The sequence below is a fragment of the Schistocerca piceifrons genome, chromosome 2 (assembly GCF_021461385.2).
Source record: "Schistocerca piceifrons isolate TAMUIC-IGC-003096 chromosome 2, iqSchPice1.1, whole genome shotgun sequence".
NCBI classification, from domain to species: Eukaryota; Metazoa; Arthropoda; class Insecta; order Orthoptera; family Acrididae; genus Schistocerca; species Schistocerca piceifrons.
Window position 1 is genome coordinate 942,950,413 of NC_060139.1, and position 17,849 is coordinate 942,968,261.

At 43.8% G+C, this 17,849-nt stretch overlaps 1 pseudogene; it reads right to left on the reverse strand.

The window, feature by feature from the left end:
• Nucleotides 1-2,854: 2,854 nt before the first annotated feature.
• On the reverse strand, nt 2,855-2,971 carry LOC124778304 (annotated as a pseudogene).
• Between the last annotated feature and the right edge of the window lie 14,878 nt (nt 2,972-17,849).

Here is a 17,849-nt window from a genome sequence, read left to right on the forward strand (position 1 = left end):
TTTGATGCCGACAGATTTCGCGTGTACAACATTCAGTTCTGCAGTAACTTTAGCGTTTGGCGTCCCTTTGTTTTTCGTCACAGCCCTCTTCAGTGAACGCTTGTCACGACCACTCTACACACATTTTTGTCCGCTTGGTTATGTTTTTCCACTTTTCCTGTATGTGGTATGAATCTTCGACACGGTGCCTCTTGAAACACCAAACACTTCGGAGACCTTGGTTACCGGAGCGCCCACCACACCAGCACCAAAAATGTGCCCTCGTTGGAATTCTCTTAGCTCCAACATAACGCACTCACAACTACGCAGAACACTGTTTTGGCCACGACTGAGGTCGTTCCACGGGTGCCGTTCGTTGTCAAATACAACAGTACAACATGCAGGCTCGGCTAGCATCTGCATTTATCTTCAAGTATGCAAGTATGTGCCGGTTCCAAATTTTTGTCCAATCCATGCATACTAGTACAGAAATTCAAACCAGAGTACAGTGGAGTTGAGTGGTGGGAGGTGAGGCTTCTCCTCCCATCCGAGCGAACTGAGTTGTTAACTGAGCTAATCTCAACAACCTTAAATCCTTTTTCGTACCGTACCTTCAGTATGGAAGTACCTCTCTGCCACTCCCGATCAGATAGCTCAGTAGTTCGGTCAGAAAGAAGTTTTGCATATATCAGTGACCTTAGGATAGTTAACTCCGCACAAACACTCCCATGCAAAGTAGATTACATACTGTAGCGTTGCTGGATATTTTCCTTGATAAACGTACAAGTAAAGTCTGACAAATTTGTTTTGACAAATAAAGTTAATCTGACATATCCAGATACGGCAAACTTTAACTCTTTAAAAGCTCATTTACCACATGAAAATATCCTTCTAGTTTCAAAAAATGGCAAAAGTTTGTTGGAAGTCCCCAAATGCTCTCATTCTCAAATACTGGATAAATATGGTCTGGGGATTTGCAAGCTGTGAGTTACCCTGTCTGAAGACAAATACACACTTTTAAGAAAAAGCAACTGTCCACTGTGCGAAACATTTAACTTGGTGTTATACCTATTAATCATTAGATTATGACAGCATTTTAAATTTTTAAATTTAGCCAATACTTACATGAAGTATAACGTATATTTAACATGAGGGTTGGGGGCTGTATACAAGGTGTCTGTTCTAAGAGTCGTTAGACGCATTTTCTCTAGTATTTTGACAGATATTTGCAGTTTCTTTTTTGCATCGTGTAGCTGGACTCAGCCCAAACAAATACAGGTCGTAAAGTCTTTCACGCAGCGTCAATGGAAAGCTTCGGTTTTTCCCTGTTAGAAACAAAATTATTTTTAAAGTGTAATTTTACTAGCACATTCGACAGAGCGGTCCCATTTTAGTCTAGTGCGATATTCCCTTCATCGCTGTATATTAAGAGAGACAGTAAAACGCGTACTCCAGTAGCGACAACACCGCCCTGGCCCACTATGACTGCTACTGCAATGCAGCAGCGCTGCTCAGTCGCTGCTGCTGGAGCAGTGATAATTCTTCGCGTTTTACTGTTCCTGTTAGCACATACAGACAAAGCGAATAAGCCACTAGACTAATTTCGGAACGCTCTATCGAACGAGCACGTAAAATTACATTTCAAAAATCATGTTGTTTGTAATTGGAAACAAACAGACGCTTCCCGCCAATTCTGGGCGTCGTATGTTGGCTGACTGCAGCTGTGAAGAGAAAATGCACCTGACGACCCATACGAGCGACAACCGGTATAAGTGAACTATCCTGACAGGGTCGGTTACTACGCTCTGAATTACAAGGAGTAAAATTGATCTGCCGGCCATGTGGCCGAGCGGTTCTAGACGCTCCAGTCTGAAACCGCGTGACCGCTACGGTCGCAGGTTCGAATCCTGCCTCGGGCATGGATTGATGTCCTTAGGCTAGTTAGGTTTAAGTAGTTCTAAGTTCTAGGGGACTGATGACCTTAGATATTAAGTCCCATAGTGCTCAGAGTCATTTGAACCATTTGAACGAAAATTGATCTGATGTTGGCAGCTAAATACCATTGCAAGTGCCGGTACTCTTCAACTCAGTTAAGTGATCAGGAGGAGGAATATACATCCTCCAAAAAGGAAACGACTCATTCATATTATGGTGTTGCTGCCTCTGGATCACGGGGTCCCAGGTTCGATTCCCAGCCGGGTTGGGGATTTTCTCTGCCTGGGGACTGGGTGTTTGTGTTGTCCTCATCATTTCATCATCATCATCATCATCATCATTCGTCACAGTGGCTAGATTGGGTTGTATAAAAATTTGACTTGTAAAATTTGGGCTTTGTATGGGCGTTAATGACCGCACAGTTGAGCGCCCCACAAACTAAACATCATCATCATTCATCATCATTCATATTACTTCCACTCATCTAATGTTTTTCATCCCTTTTCAGATGTCGTAACAGTTTAGGTAGCAATGACATACGCATAAAACAAAATCAATTTATCGTTAATCTCCTAATGGGGCCACTAATATAACACACAAAAATCTGATGTGTATGGGCCACAAGGCGAAAGGGTGAGACAAATGTAACTGAAGTGCGTCGTGTCTAATAAATGGGGGCACAAGGCTCATACAATCCGATAGAACCAAAAACAATTGGATGGATCATCGTATTATAGCTAAAGCACTCCGTCTTCAGGCCGCAAGCGGCCCATCGGGAACATCCGACCGCCGTATCATCCTCAGGTGAGGATGCGGATAGGAGGGGCGTGTGGTCAGCACACCGCTCTCCTGGTCGTTATGATGGTTTTCTTTGACCGGAGCCGCTACTATTCGAGTAGCTCCTCAATTGGCATCACGAGGCTGAGTACACCCCGAAAAATGGCAACAGCGCATGGCGGCTGGATGGTCACCCATCCAATTGCCGGCCACGCCCGACAGCGCTTAACTTCGGTGATCTCACGGGAACCGGTGTATCCACTGTGGCAAGGCCGTTACCCGTATTATAGCTAAGAGAACGTTAATCATGAATGCAAAGCCACCCATCAGCAGTTCTTCGATAGCAAGTATCTGGAAACAAAAAACTAATTTTCAATTCATTCTAAAACTCAAGATGAGGGAGCCGCTCGTAGTGGCCGCGCGGTTAGAGGCACCATTTCACTGACTGCGCGGCCTCTCCTGCCGGAGGTTCGAGTCCTCCTTCGGGCATGGGCGTGTGTGTTGTTCTTAGCACAGGTTAGTTTAAGTAGTGCGTAAGTCTAGCGACCGATGACCTCTGCAGTTTGGTCCCTTAAGCTCTCGCACACATTTGAATATTTTTTCTAAGATGAGGGATTTAATGATACCACCGAAACTGTTTGAACAAAAGTTTGCATTTCGAGACCGTGGTCTCAGAATGAACAATACCTAACCGAAACTAACACACAACTCGCAGATCAGCGCCTCTGAGTCAGCGCTGTTGCCCATGAGCAGCTGATTTCCTCCAACAGCAGTAGTCGGAAGTCTGCTAACATCAGAGACTTGCGTCTACTTCTCTTGAAGCCTGGTACGTGTTCCCTCTTCTGCGCCTAACACTAGAATATCCTTTTGTACTTCCCTTCTTAGCACCACTTAGGGCAGTGATTCCCAACCTTCTGAGACCATTACTCACGGGTGCAGTCACATATTAGCTAATACTACCACCAGCTCAACATTAATGCTGATCTAAACTTAAGCATGGAAAATGATTCTATTTGAATAGCTTCATGTTTAAAATGAGTGAAGCTAAATGAATTTTATGTTTTGCACGTATTTTACGAGGGCTTTTCGGAAAGTAAGGAACGATAGGTCGCGAAATGAAAACCACACTGAAAATCAAAACTGTTTTACCTGCAACGGTTAGCTACACGTTCCAGCTACTTCTCTACACAGTCGCCGCTCAGGCTTAGACATCTGTTGTAGCGATGTACCAACTTTTCAATTCCTTCGGTATAGAAGACAGCCGCCAGTGCTTTTCGACAGTTTTCTACTCTTCTACTCTGGACTGCAGCTCGTTTTCTGTGTCAAAATATTGTCGTCATAGCCAGTGGTTCATTTGAGCAGAGACGAACTTCAGGGGTAGCCAATTACGGGTTATATTGTAGGTGATCGAACACTCCCCATCGAAAACGTTGCAGCAGCATCTTCATTGCCCCTGCAGAGTGCGGCCGACAATTGTCGCGTAGAACGAACTGCATGACAGTTATGTTATGTGGATTGCATAGCTTCAGGCGAAATCCTTCGGCAGGCCGTCATACTTGGTGGGAGACGCTAATTTCTAGCCATATTTACTTTCTCACTGTGTGTTCGTAACTGAAAGAGCGACATGATGCGATCGACGGGTGTACGAGACACAGTGCCAAATGCATCTGTGCAAAGCTTCATGAGATTTTCACTGTTTTTTTTTTTTTTATTTCGCGACCGATCGTTCCTTACTTTCTGAATAACCCTCGTGTTAAAGCAAGAATTAATGAGTGAGTGAGAAGGCTGGTTGAACTTATTTCTAACAAGCGCTTTTATATTTGGTTCGTTCGCTGACAGTGCACGTCAGAAACATGCTACGAGTGCATTCCAGTCCTTACTTGTTTCACTGATATGATAGGAAAACTTCTATTTCCACATATTTAAATATTTACTGGAGTGTTTCTGTTTCATTTGTTGTGATACAATAAGCGCTGAAGCAACTTCCAGTGCATTGCGAGTACTACCTTCAACTCCTCAGAACAGAAAGTTGCACCATGCACCTCCATAGCGACACTTGTTTCAACCAAAACTTCCACCCTGTTTAAAATCAACCAAGTTAAAATATGTGGGCTATAATTACTGTTCATAAATCACTTGAGTGCTGGACTCCTTATATATGAATTGCTAGAAATTGGAAGATTTCAGGCTGCTAATGCTTTGTGTCTGGACACTGTCAGTAGCAATAACAATAATAATAACAATAATTTCTACAGCACTACAGTAGCCGTTATGTAGTTTCTGTTGTATTAGACTGTTGTTTTCATTTATCTCTTTCAAAGTGAGTAATGAAGCAATTTCCGGTCCAACGCAGGAAGTTCAAACAATGCAGAGATTTTCATGAGATATTTATCATATGAGGTACTTAGCATAGGTACCTGTCTGTTCCACTTTTAGTCATAGATCCGCCATAAAAAAACAAAGCACTTGTGTAGTGGGTAGACTAAGTGAAAAAGATTTTGTCCATACTCACGTTTCACAAGCGTAACTTCCACCATATCGTGTTATGCCTTAATGGTGGCACTGGAAAAAAAGTAATTACTGATAAATTCATGTAATCGTTATTAGAGCCTTAGAAAATTATGTGGTAAAAACAATAATGATCTTTCAGAAATAATGTAGTTTCGTGACAGACACAAGCTGCACTAAAATCAGAGGATATTATGAGGGAAGTCTCATACTCTGATCTTCCGTAATTGTTTCTACTCATTAGTGTTCCCTTGCCCATTTCCTTTCTATTACAGAGTAGGAAATTAAAGAAGATACTGAAGTATTGGTTGCTCTCAGTGTAACGGTCCAACTAGTAATCAGTAGGACCGTTTCAAAAAACACTGAAAATCAATCTTTCGTTGCCCCTGGCAGCTATTGATTAGGAAACCTGTAATTAGAACTGGGTGATCGTTTTATTGTACGACATGTTCGACTCACGGATGTTCGAGGTGTTACTGTGAGCATCATTATCGTTTAAATGAAATTATATTTTCTTGATCGAAGATTCTAAGCTGTGTTCCTGGGATCCTTGTCACTGCTTTAAGATCCTAATACTTTTAAGACTGAGTTTGCACTTTGCAGTCGTTATGATTAGGGAGAGTAATGTCATGTAATGTTGCACTTTTTATGACTACAGCACGGATACCAATTTTCCTGAACTATCACGTATCTTTCTTCAGGCCAGAAGGTAAGCCAGCAGTTGGTGATGCAGAGAGAGCTAGTGGTAAATCATTTTATATATAACGTGATTGTTTTGTGTTTTAAATTTCAGATTTCACGAGAAAAGCAAGGACATCTGCACCTCCTGTCGTGTCACCTGACTGCGAAACGTCTAATACAGACCATTGTTATTGTTAATATTAAAGTCATTCACAGTATTTGCAGTTGCGTGGAATAACTCGGGTTGGCCCAGAAGCACCACCGAACTGAATTTTATGTACGTATTACTTCCCTTCCGCAAGAGAGTCACAAGCAGTTTCCTATTAAGCATATAGTAAACTATCACAAGAGACACTGTAAGCAGTTGGTAACACCAGTCCAGCAGTAAGATTAGCTATAAACATCCAAGTATAAGATTAATTAGTATCTTTTATTTGAACATTGCGGCCATAGCTTTGCGGCATCGATTATTCTTGGTCACGATCAGTACTATAATAACATCCCATAACTGTCATACAGTTTGGCTGTAGGAATGGTAAAATGACCAGAGGCGAGGTTCTGGCGTTGCTGGAGGCAAGACTTTAAAAAAGTCAGGACACCTTCCCAGGATCTGTCGACGTAGAAAAAGTTTATGAAAAATAAAATGATGTAAGATTTTCGAAATTCTCAAAGAAGTAGATGTACTGTACAACAGATTTAAGAACCAAGAGCAAACAGTAACAACTGAAGACCAAGTGGGAAGCACTCTATTAAAAAAGGTATAAGGCGAAGATGCAGCCCTTCTCTCCTTGCTGTTCAATCCGTATATCAAAGAAACAAAGTCTAAAACAAGGATACAGGAGAGGAAGTCAAAGCCGAGGTGAAACGATATCAATGATTACAATCGTTGATGACACTGATTATTCTGAGTGAAATTAAGAAATAATTACAGGAAATGTAAAATGAAGTGAACAGTCTAATAAGGACGTTTTATGGACTGACAGAAAATCAAAAAAAGACTAAAGTAATGAGGAGCAGCAGACACAACAACAGCATTAAAAGTAATGCCAATATTACGCACCACTTAGTACAAGAAGTGAAGGAATTCTGCTAACTTGGAAGCAAAATATCGCATGATGATCGGAGCTAGAAGTATGTAAGAAACAGTCTAGCACAGGAAAAGGGGACTTCCTCGATAAATATTAATATGAAACAGAGGCCTTCATTTGAAGTAGAAATATATGAAAATTTTCGTCTGGAAAACAGAAATGTATGCAAGTGCAGCATGGACTGTGGGACAATCGGAATAAAAGAGAATCGAAATGTCTGAGATGTGACATTATAGAAGCACACAGCTGATTAAGTGGACTGATAAGATTGGAAATGAGGAGGTCACCTGCAGAATGTGTGAGGAAAAGAATATCTGGAAAGCTCTGACTATTCGAACAGACAGAGTGATGGGGTATGTGTTAAGACATCAGGGAATAACTTCCATGGTACTGATCATTGTAGGAGGATATGATGAGAAATTCAGACCAAATGGAACTCACATGTCTAAATCTGGTGATCCTGCTGGCTTCGGTTGTTGTTTTACAGCACGAAGGGCACATTGGGTCGTAGTAGTCGTATGTGGTCGTGTGTTTTCCTGCTGAAAAATCATATCAGCTTCCTGTCAAATAAATGGTAGTGGCACCGTGATAACAGCCTGTGTAATGTAGCGAGCACTGGTTACTTCGTCCATCAGAATCACGAAATGTGACCGCGAGTTGTAATTGATGCCACCCGCCAGCCCACCATGAAAACTGGGATGGGACCTGCGTGTCGTGTGCGATGTACACTGCAATAGGCAGCTCATTAAGTTCACACTGTACCCGTATACGTCCATCAGTCGCATAGGGACAGAACCTGCTCTCTTTACTGAAGACAAAATAGCGACATTCCAATCTCCAGTTAACTCTTTTACGACACCAGAGTATCCATGATTGGTGGTGTCGAGGTGCCAGTGGTAGCCCGCCCACATTCAAGAGTGTTCTTAGTCCTTCTGCATGTAGACGGTTCCCAGTGGTCCAGTTGACACAAGACGTGTGAAGGTGCTCCCAGATGACACCCTCGATGATGTTCGGTCGACCACCGCTGTTTGCACAGTGCGTCGATTTTGATGTGTTTTTGTAGCATGTACACTACCGGCCATTAAAATTGCGACACCACGAAAATTACGTTATACAGACGCGAAATCTAACCAATAGGAAGAAGATGCTGTGATAGCAAATGATTAGCTTTTCAGAGCATTCACAAAAAAAAATGATTCAAATGGCTCTGAGCACTATGGGACTTAACATCTATGGTCATCAGTCCCCTAGAACTTAGAACTACTTAAACCTAACTAACCTAAGGACAGCACACAACACCCAGTCATCACGAGGCAGAGAACATCCCTGACCCCGCCGGGAATCGAACCCGGGAACCCGGGCGTGGGAGAGCATTCACACGAAAACAGCAGATGACCGGCGTTGCCTGATGAAACGTTGTTGTGATGCCTCGTGTAAGGAGGAGAAATGCGTACCATCACATTTCCGACTTTGATAAAGGTCGGATTGTAGCCTGTCGCGATTGCGGTTTATCGTATCGCGACGTTGCTGCTCGCGTTGGTCGAGATCCAATGACTGTTAGCAGAATATGGAATCGGTGGGTTCAGGAGTGTAATACGGAATGGATCCCAACGGCCTCGTATCACTAGCAGTCGAGACGACAGGCATCTTATCCGCATGGCTGTAACGGATCGTGCAGCCACGCCTCGATCCCAGAGTCAACAGATGGGGACGTTTGCAAGACAACAACCATCTGCACGAACAGTTCGACGACGTTTGCAGCAGCATGGACTATCAGCTCGGAGACCATGGCTCGGTTGCCCTTGACGCGGCATCACAGGCAGGAGCGCCTGCGATGGTGTACTCAAGGACGAACCTGGGTGCACGAATGGCAAAACGTCATTTTTTCAGATGAATCCAGGTTCTGTTTACAGCATCATGATGGTCGCATCCGTGTTTGGCGACATCGCGGTGAACGCACATTGGAAGCGTGTGTTCGTCATCGCCATACTGGCGTATCACCCGGCGTTAGGGTATGAGGTGACATTGGTTATACGTCTCGGTCACCTCTTGTTCGCATTGACGGTACTTTGAACAGTGGACGTTACATCTCAGATGTGTTACGACCCGTGGCTCTACCCTTCATTCGATCCCTGCGAAACCCTACATTTCAGCAGGACAATGCACGACCGCATGTTGAAGGTCCTGCACGGGCCTTTCTGAATACAGAAAATGTTCGACTGCTGCCCTGACCAGCGCATTCTCCAGATCTCTTACCAATTGAAAACGTCTAGTCAATGGTGGCCGAGCAACTGGCTCGTCATAATACGCCAGTCACTACTCCTGATGAACTGTGGTGTCGTGTTGAAGCTGCATGGGCAGCTGTACCTGTACATTCCATCCAAGCTCTGTTTGACTCAATGCCCAAGCGTATCGAGGCCGTTATTACGGCCAGAGGTGGTTGTTCTGGGTACTGATTTCTCAGGATCTATGCACCCAAAGTGCATGAAAATGCAATCACATGTGAGTTCTGGTATAATATATTTGTTCAATGAATACCCGTTTATCATCTGCATTTCTTCTTGGTGTAGCAATTTTAATGGCCAGATGTGTAGATATCCAGAACCTGGTCTACAGGTGTAGGAATATTCCATAATTGAAAGCGGCGACACACTAACGATACATTGTGCCCAATATGTGTAGCATGTGTTGCTATAAACCCATCCAGCTTCCCTCTGGCCCACGAGGCGTCGGTATTCAAATGGCTGAAGGTATTCAGCATGATTATGAACTCATCGGCGGGCCCGATTGTACCCTGGAAAGAATTTTGCAAATACCGTTCACCTCTGCAGTCAATACAGTTACTGCTTACAAAGCCAAAACAGAGAGTACACATGCAGGTCTCCTGATCTCCATCTGTTCGCCGATGATCATGACAAATGAATCACTAACACTATAGCCTCTCTTCGTGCACATAGTACTACACCCTGGTGCCACTGAGCACGATCCTTGAGGATACAGGGTATGATCAATGTTTTTCTGGGTGTAAGTCGAAGTCCTTCCTGGGCCACTGACAGACTTAGTAATCAGCAACGTAGCTTTAAAAGCAGACGGAAAGTGTTTATTCTTCAGAAACTTTTCTACTGCATGCACCACTTGTCATTCAGAAAGTGTAACACATACATAGCCTAAAAAAATTACATTTTCACAACTGTTGCTAAACAAAAATATTTTTCGATATTGATACTGTAGGTTTTCAACATACCCGGTCAAACCTTCAACAGTGCAAGAAAAGCAAAAGAATATCGTACACAAACCCCGTCAGCAAATTTTCAGACGATACACGACGAAGTACACGATTCCACTTGTAGGAAATAACGGCACCCTTCAAGCAACCAGGAGGAGAGCGGGCAGCTCTTCTATCACTATGGGCACATAGCGAACGCTGGCAGCAATTAAAGTACGCCACGGAACACCAAAAGATACATAAAACGGGAATAGACGCTACAACATGAAAAACAGGTTCTGACATCCTTAGGGTCAGGTATTTTCTCTGCCTCGTGATGACTGGGTGTTGTGTGATGTCCTTAGGTTAGTTAGGTTTAAGTAGTTCTAAGTTCTAGGGGACTGATGACCATAGCTGTTAAGTCCCATAGTGCCCAGAGCCATTTGAACCATTTGAACACCCTTAAGTCGCAGTGCTTTGATGGAATTCTTTACGCTTGCATCTACCCCACTGAGCAAAACCACGAAGGAAATCTTTTAGTATTCTTAGCCTTAAAGAAAGATACCTGTTGACTAACAACTGCAAGTGGCCGGCCGTTGTAACCGAGCCGTTCTAACCGCTTCAGTCCGGAACCGCGCTGCTGCTACGGTCGCAGGTTCGAATCCTTCCTCGGGCATGGATGTGTGTGATGTCCTTATGTTATTTAGGTTTAAGTAGTTCTAAGTCTGGGGGACTGATGATCTCAGATGTTAAGTCCCATAGTGCTTAGATCCATCTGAACCATTTTTGAACTGAGAGTGGTGTGGCATTTAAAAATTCCGAGCAGGGCGTTTCCAAAGAAGAGCATTGTTTAGTTTCTATCAATTTCCTAAAGTTTAGTAAAGAAAACACAGAATATAGTCCACAACAACCCAGCACCGTGCATAAAAATCAATTATGTTAAGGAATTTGTTTATTTTCTCATCCACTTAACGAACATTGGATACCAAGTTATTTGTTCATGGAAAGAATGTCTACAACAATAGTTCACGGAACGGCAAATGATTAAAATAAGGGATACAATAAGTTTCCCATTCTAATACCACGTTACGTGCATATCTGCACCTACTTTGCTCTAAGACAAAAAATAAAGCAGCACAAAGAAACTATCTCAACAGGACGGAAATTGTTAGAAGCGATTTACATGTGCAGACAAAAATGTTCAAATGTGTGTGAAATCTATTGGCACTTAACTGCTAAGGTCATCAGTCTCTAAGCTTACACACTACTGAACCTAAATTATCCTAAGGACAAACACACACACACCCATGCCCGAGGGAGGACTCGAACCTCCGCCGGGACCAGCCGCACAGTCCATGTGTAGACAAACAAAATGATTACAGTATCAGTTTTATTCGAGAAGACGAGGCCCGCCTGTGGTAGCTGAGTGGTCAGCGCGACAGAATGTCAATCCTAAGGGCCCGGGCTCGATTTCCGGCTGGGTCGGAGATTTTCTCCGCTCAGGGGCTGGGTGTTGTGTTGTCCTGAGCATCATCATTTTCATCCCTCATCTCCATCGACGCGCAAGTCGCCGAAGTGGCGTCAAATCGAAAGACTTGCACCCGACGAACGGTCTACCTGGCGGGAGGCCCTAGTCACACGACATTTTAAGAGGAAGATCTTCACAAATTTAGGAAGTCAATAACGCATTGGTGCACCTCTGGCCCGTATGCCACTTATTCGGCTTGGCATTGATTAGCAGAGTTGCTGGACATCCTCCTGCGGGATGTCGTCGCAAATTGTGCCCAACTGTAGCGTAAGATGGTCAAAATCCTGAGGTGGTTGGAGGGCGCTGTCCATACTGCTCCGAACTCAACTGGACAGAGATCCGACCTTGATGTCCAGAGAGCACGAATACAAGCAATAGAAACTCTGGACATCAGCAAGCGGACATTATCTTGCTGAAGTGTAAGTCCAGGGTGGCTTGCCATGAAGGGAAACAAAGCGAGACGTAGAATATCGTTGACGAACCGACGAGCTGAAAGGTGCCGCAGATGGCAACCATAAGGGTACTCGTCTGAAAAGAAGTTGCACCCCAGACCATCACTCCTGGTTGAGGGACCGTTGGCATCCAATTGCTGCCCAGGACGTCTCCAGATACGTCTTTGCCCTGGAATCTCATTGACTCGAGTAGAACTGTCTTCAGTGATGGGTCCCGGTTCGAACTGAGCTCCGATGTCCAGTGAAGATGAATCTGCAGACGCCCCGGACAGCAGTGGGATACCAACCTGACGGCCGCACGCCATAAGGCGTGGGCGTTGCATAAAGGCCAGAGGTGGACCGACGCTTTATTCACTTGCTCAATTTGCAAGACTCTCTCTCTTGAACAAATTTTCCAGTTTTCCTGAAATTGTAATCATTTGTTTGTCTGTACATGTACACAACTACCGATGACCTTGTGGATAACATCAGCAGTTCACTGAGGCTTTTTACGGATGATGCCGTAGTATATCGAGAGGTTTTAGCAAAGGAAAATTGTACTGAAATGCAGGAGGATCTGCAACGAATTGACGCATGGTGCAGGGAATGGCAATTGATTCTCAATGTAGACAAGTGTAATGTGCTGCGAATACGTAGAAAGAAAGATCCTTTATCATTTAGCTACAATATAGCAAGTCAGCAACTGGAAGCAGTTAATTCCATAAATTATTTGGGAGTAGGCATTAGGAGTGATTTAAAATGGAATGACCATATAAAATTAATCGTCGGTAAAGCAGATGCCAGACTGAGATTCATTGGAAGAACCCTAAGGAAATGCAGTCCGAAAGCAAAGGAAGTAGGTTACAGTACACTTGTTCGCCCACTTTTTGAATACAGCTCACCGGTGTGGCATCCGTACCAGATAGGGTTGATAGAAGAGATAGAGAAGAGCCAACGGAGAGCAGCGCGCTTCGTTACAGGATCATTTAGTAATCGCGAAAGCGTTACGGAGATGATAGATAAACTCCAGTGGAAGACTCTGCAAGAGAGACGCTCAGTAGCTCGGTACAGGCTTTTGTTGAAGTTTCGGGAACATACCTTGACCGAGGATTCAAGCAGTATATTGCTTCCTCCTACGTATATCTCGCGAAGAGAACATGAGGATAAAATCAGAGAGATTAGAGCCCACACAGATGCATACCGACGATCTTTTATTCCACGGACAATACGAGACTGGAATAGAAGGAAGAACCGATAGAGGTACTCAAGGTACTCTCAGCTACACACCGACAGGTGGCTTGCGGAGCATGGATGTAGATGTAGATGCAGATTTCCGTTCTATCCAGATAATTCCTTCCTGGTGCGTCGTTTTTTATTTATTTTTATTTATTTATTTATTTTTTGTCTTAGAGTGTATATATTTCACAAACCCAACTTATGGCGTGTTGCAGAGGGCACTGTACCTAACACTGTCGTTGCGTCCGTTCCTTACTCCATTTGTGAATGGCGAGCGGGAGGAACAACTAACGGTAAGCCACTGGTGAGCCTCAGTTTCTCTAATTTTACCGTGATGGCCATTTGCAAAATGTGCTAGGGACGAAATAATATATCGTCCGACTCTTCTTGAAACGTAAGCTCCTGTAATTTTAACACTAATCTCCTCCGTGATGTTCAATGTCAGTGTTGCAGTGTCCACCTCTGAATTACGTGGGGCCTTTCCGGGACGCTCTAGCATTGGAATGAGACCGCGAGGAAATGAACATAATCTTTATATCTTCTCTAGTTCGTCTGTTAATTTCTTCCTGGTAAGGATCCCAGATTGGTTACCAACAGTACGGAGACAGTTGAACAATTGCAGAATGGAATGAAAAACGTTCTAAGGGCTTTTTTTTTCTTTCAAAGACGTGTTTTCAGAGATATTGTGTTCTCGTATACTCTTCTGCATGTCCCTAGACTTGTTTCAGGTGTCAAATCACGAAGAAATGCTTCAAAGACGCATTACTAGAAGGTGCACTGTCTTTGTGCCAGGCTGTGCTTCCCTTAGGAGTTTTGTTAGCTAAAGCTATGAACACATTCCGTATAATTCCAATGCAGTTTCATTTTAAAGATTGTTAATGTAGGCGTGTAAGATCTCCAAATGCAGTACGATCAAAGTGTGTCACACTCATCCATCTAAATAAGCTATTTTCGGGAAGGACAACGGTTCAACCCTGCGCCCGGCCATCGTGACGTAGGTTTTACGAGATTTCCCTAAATCGCTTCAGGCGAATGCCGGGAGGTACTTTGAAAGGGCACGGCTGATTTCCCTCCCCATCCTTCACTAATCTGAGCTTGCGCTCCGTTTCTAATGACCTCGTTGTCGACGGGACGTTAAACATTAATCTCCTCCTCCCTTCTCCTCAAATAGCTATTAAAAGTTCTCATTCTGAAAGAGAGTATTGAAAAAATGACAGCGTATTCAAAAGAGGAAAGACCGTAGACGATGTATACCACGCCGTTCTTCTTCTGAAAAAGCAATCGTGTCTATCAATTTTTATAGAAAAACCTGTTGACAATGTTGTGATTTCTTCCTCAACAGTACAGGGAACTGCAGAGTAAATTTTGCAACATCTGGCCCAAGAATGGAGTTGCGTAAGTAACAGAAATGATTTTTTTCGTGAATTTAATTTTTTATTCTCCTGTAAAAAAAATTTTAAAAATGAGAAATGGTTTTTGTTGACTACCGTTATACAAGTTAAAATGTTATTACCTTATTTCTGTACATGTATAAGGGGCGATCAGGAAGTCTCCGTTCGAAAGCCGTACATTCTAAAATCGGCCTGCCAGTCAGGCAGAACTGCCGTCACCATTAAGGCAATCATCCCACCGAAGCACCAGGTTGAGGAAAAACACCGAGTCCTGCTGTGTGTACGGGTCAGTAACTGTCTACCGCAAATCCTTGTCCGACAGGAATTGTCGACCCTTCAAGGCCATTTTAAGGGACAAATCGCGTAATAATGGTACTGGGAGAGATCGGGACTATATGGCGGTTGCTCGAGTGCCATGTTGGTGTAACTTCTCCGTTACGACACTTGTGATACGGAGATGTGCATTATAATAAAGCAGCAGCACCCGCTGGCGCAGTTTCGCCGGACAATTCACCTTAATTCTTTGCCCTTACATATTATTCATTATCCGATGGGTGTCTTACCGGTGTTCGTTCTTCAGCAGCCAAGAAAAGAATAACAACACGTTGGTCCTGTTTGGACGCATTTAGTAATAACGTCGTTATACACTTTTGCTCATAAATTAAGGATAATTGCAGAATGTGGTGCGACACAACGTTGCACTACACAAAACAGGCGCTAAGAGCGTAGGCACAAAGGGAACACACACGACACAAATCTGTAAGTCCACGGTATTGGTGATAAGTTGAGAAAACCGACCCGAAACGCATGTGCTACAAAACGCCACTGTTTACTACGCATGTACCCCGACATCAATATGGGATATAATCACCATGCACACGTACATAAGCTGCACAACGGGTTGGCATACTCTGGATCAGGTGGTCGAGCAGCTGCTGGGGTATAGCCTCCTATTCTTGCACCAGTACCTCCTGAAGCTCCTGAAGTCTCGTAGGGGTTTGAAGACGTGCATCGATACGTCGACAGAGAGCATCCCAGACGTGCTCGATGCGGTTTAGGTCTGGAGATCAGGTAGGCCATTCGCCTGATATCTTTTGTTTCAAGGTATTCCTCCATGATGGCAGCTCGGTGGGGCCGTGCATTAGCATCCGTCAGGAGGAAGGTGGAACCCACGGCACCCCTGAAAAGGCGGACATACTGGTGCAAAATGACGTCCCGATACACCTGACCTGTTACAGTTCCTCTGTCAAAGACATGCAGGGGTGTACGTGCATCAATCATAATCCCACTTGACACTATCAAACCACGATCTCCATACAGGTCCCTTTCGAGGACACTAAGGGGTTGGTATCTGGTTACTGATTCAAGCCAGATGAAAACCTGGCGAAAATCACTGTTCAGACTATACCTGGACTCGTCCGTGAAAATAATCTTGGACCACTGTTCCAATGACCATGTACAAACCATGTCTGTTCAGTTGTCTGTAGACTGTGTGTCTGGAGATAGCTGTTCCAGTGGCTACGGTAAGGTCACAAGCAAGTCTACCTGCCGTACTGCTTGGCCTTTTGTGGGCACTGATGGTGAGATGTCGGTCTTCTTGTGTTGTTGTACACTGTAGACGTCCGTACTGTAGCGCCTGGACACGTTTCCTGTCTGCTGGAATCATTGCCATAATCTTGAAATCACACTTCGTGGCACACGGAGGGCCCGTGCTACGACCTGCTGTGTTTGACCAGCCTCCAGTCGCCGTAGTATTCTATCCCTCATAACGTCATCAATATGTATTCTTTGAGCCATTTTCAACACACAGTCACCATTAACACGTCTGAAAACGTCTGCACACATACTCGCTCCACAGTGCTCTGACAGGCTCCAACACACCTCTGCGTATGCGGACTGCTGCCACCGCCACCGTGCGACGACAGCAGGTCAAATGCACCGCATGGTCATAGCCCGAGGTGATTTAAACCCGCAAACCGCCCACCAGAGCGTTGTTTCACCATGTATCAGCATTATTCTTAATTTATGAGCATGAGTGTAGTTAACGTTTCTGTTTTTACCGCACGAACGTCGGAAAGATACAAATGACACACTAATCCTTTGCCTACACGTGTGTACTTACGAATCCGCATTGGAGTCGCTCTACATTGCATATACCCCGCAGCGACTTCGTCAAACAGTAACTTTTCGATCGCCCCTTGTATGTATTACCACAAGTAAAACATAGTTTCTTCGTACTAACGGCACTTGGAGCAAAAACTTTCTTATTATCGCTTAGAACCAATCAGTTTCCTCATCTGGCACTTAGAACTTTCTTAACACACTATTTCCTTTCTAATTTTTCTCATTATTTTTAACAGAGGTGAGGTGGGCCACCTTCTCAAATGTTGGGTACAAATAAGTTATATACAAAAAGAGATATGTTGTCTATTGCTTCTCCCGACAAACTTGAGATCTTTCGGTGAACGTTTTCCACTTCTACATATAATTTGTTTTAAAAGTTACTTCTTTCGTGAGTGAATTACGTCTTCAAAGGTTTATTCCAGTGAATCTCAGTCTGGTATATTCTTTTCCTTCAGCTAGCTACATTTTAAGTCTTTCCTGGAGCGTATTTTGTAGTGTTTATTGTGTAAAGTGGCTGATCGCTAGTTGAGTAAAAGAACAATATAACGAAGAAACACTCCAACGTACTGTGAAGAACTAATGCATATAATGAAAAGAATGTGCCGCTGTGATGCCTTGGGGTTTGATTTTAAAAAGAGTTTTACCTACTGAAAACTAAACTAGCAGAATAGTTTGAAAGAAAGGTCACAATGTAACACTCGTGTTTATGTCTAATGGCTACAGTGAGTCTGCTATTCCTTTTGAGTGAGTTTATATTATCTGTGTCAAATCCAATGAGTAACACAATGTTTTGTAATGGTTTGTATTAATTTTGTCAAAAAAGGTTAAATATTATGGGAGATTCGTGTATTAAAGAATACGATTGAAGTTTGTGGCCGGCCGGTGTAGCCGAGCGGTTCTAGGCGCTTCAGCCTAGAACCGCACGACCGCTACGGTCGCAGGTTCGAATCCTGCCTCGGGCATGGA